Source organism: Microtus pennsylvanicus, chromosome 12 (genome assembly GCF_037038515.1).
Source record: "Microtus pennsylvanicus isolate mMicPen1 chromosome 12, mMicPen1.hap1, whole genome shotgun sequence".
Taxonomy (NCBI): domain Eukaryota; kingdom Metazoa; phylum Chordata; class Mammalia; order Rodentia; family Cricetidae; genus Microtus; species Microtus pennsylvanicus.
In genome coordinates this window covers 93759589-93761875 of record NC_134590.1, presented here as the reverse complement: position 1 = coordinate 93761875, position 2287 = coordinate 93759589, and the positions used below count along the sequence as shown (strand labels likewise).

The 2287-nt window shown below is 40.9% G+C and overlaps 1 non-coding gene across 1 annotated transcript; it reads right to left on the bottom strand.

The window, feature by feature from the left end:
* Positions 1 to 511: 511 nt before the first annotated feature.
* LOC142833212 (small nucleolar RNA SNORA43) lies at positions 512 to 654 on the bottom strand. Its single transcript, XR_012907349.1, has one exon. It is a non-coding gene; the product is annotated as a small nucleolar RNA SNORA43 (small nucleolar RNA).
* Between the last annotated feature and the right edge of the window lie 1633 nt (positions 655 to 2287).

Below are 2287 nucleotides of genomic sequence, written 5' to 3'. Positions count from 1 at the left end.
TTATTTGTGCCACAGTACCTACAGCCCCTCCCACCAATGTGGGGCAATGTGCAGTTGGTTAGATGGAAATGCTGAGTCTTAGAGGGGGCGGCCACCCCTACTGCCAACTGCATAGAGCTAATCCCACCAGTCTTGAAGCAGCAGTTCAGGCCAACACAAATGTGGTCAGTAATTTAGGATGTGGGCGGCTCTGCAGTTCCCTGGGGAGGTCGGAGGCCACAGAGGCCTATGCTCATATCTGCACCTGTCCTGCTCAGCCACGTGACCAAGAGGTAGGCTTTCTTCTTCCTGGCTTCTGGATCTGAAAAATGATAAAGGATGGATAGTTTCTTGTATTTCCTGACCCCTGAATATCCTACCCCCCAAAACCAGTTTCAAATCCCAACTCTAGAGTTCTATCTTGCTAAAATGCTGACCATGCAACCTTTTCGGGGAGCCCTTGAGGTTTCTGATATCGGTGTCTGGCCAACAGCAAAGCTACAACCCAGTACCACTTCACCACGGCTCTGCAAAATGTCAGGCTATAAACCATTCTTAGTGCTCACTGGCTTCTGAACACTGAGCGTAGAAATAGCCACTTGCTCTTTGCCCTGATGTCACAGGCACAGCTGAGTAGCTGTGCTATGCCTGTAGTGCTGACAGATCTAGGACAGCATCGTCAGGGCAGCTCTCATGAAGCATCTTATGATAGTTCTAATTCAAATCTGAAATTGTTTGATATTCATATTTGATCCCAAATCTACAAGATATTTCCTTCAGTAGCAAAATGATACGTTTTTAAATAAATAAGTTTTCCAGTATAATATTATGATTCCCAAAAGACTACAAAATTCCAGTTTTTTTATATAACACAAGTGTGTGTGTGTGTGTGTCTGGCATTTTTATGTATTTTAATGTGAGATGGGTTCTAAGACCATGTTGGATTTTTTGGCTCACTTTATGTCATATTTGTGCTGGAACAAGCCCTGATCTTATTTGTCTAGAAGCACTGTACACACAGGTCTGTAGCATTACGCTGTGTTCAGATACTATAATGGGTAAATCTCCTGTCTGCACCTCAGTTACTCAATGTGAAAGTCTGTCCTACTTTCTGCTCTCCTGGGAAGAGATACAGAAATGAAAACACTCTTTCCACTGAATCAAGTATGCCTCCGACAGCCTTAGTGCTCTTTCGAGTCCTAAAAACTCCAGTAAAATTTATCCTAGGAAGAGGGTGAAGAGCAAGTCTAGTAAAACACAATTTTATTTTATTTTAGTTTTCCCTCACAGTTGGACCCTCTCCAGTATTATCAGGTTTCCCACAACTTTCCTCTAGATGATTAAAGTTACATTTGCATTTTGGCTTCTGCCCTAGCAAGGCTTTCTCTATGAATGACGCAGGTTGAAGATGTACTTTCCATTCATGCTTTTGATTAATAAACACCTCTGACTGGAGTATGTGTCTCTTGCTGATTTGATAGCATCACATTTATACTCTCTTATGCATAGAGATCTTTCCTTGACCTCTCTCTTCTGTGTCATTTAGTGCATCTGTTCTTCTTACTTCTGACATAATTATAATGATTTAACTTCATGATAATTTTCAGCATTGATCACTGTACATGAGTATGCGTGTTCACATGTGTGTGTTCAGATGATGTGCACATGGAAGTCAGAAGTTGATGTCAGTCTGCTGCCTTTTTTGATCATTCTCTACTGTATTCTCTGAGGCAGGGTATCTCACTCACCCATAAAGTGCCTATTTAGCTGGTTCAACTTACACTCAGGCTCCTCTGCTTCTACCTTAAGCAGTAGAATTCCAGGTAGTCACTAGGTCCACCTGGTTTTCATTTAGGTGCTAGAGATTTGCACTTCATAACTCAGAGGCGTTATCCACTGAACCACATTCACGTCCCTTCATGGAATCAATTTTTAAAATTGTCTTACCTTGTTTGGTTATTGGTGGCCTTTTAGCTTTCTTATAAATTCCTAAGGTAGTGGAGTGGAGATTTTGATAGTCACTACACTGAGTTATTAATAAATTTGGAAAAACAGGTTTCCTTTTATGATAAATATCACACAAATGAGCATAGTCTTTACTTTATGGGGACCTGCTATTTTCTCTACTTGTATTTTGTAGTCTTTCCCATTAAATATTTTGGTATTTTTATTGTGAAAGAGTCAAGCATTTCTTTCTTTTTTTTTTTCCCTTTGTATCAGACTGCACTGTGGGCATATCTGTAGGTCATTTTCTTGATCACCAGTTGAGGTGGGAGGCCCACTAAAGTGGTATGGTATCTGGGTGGGT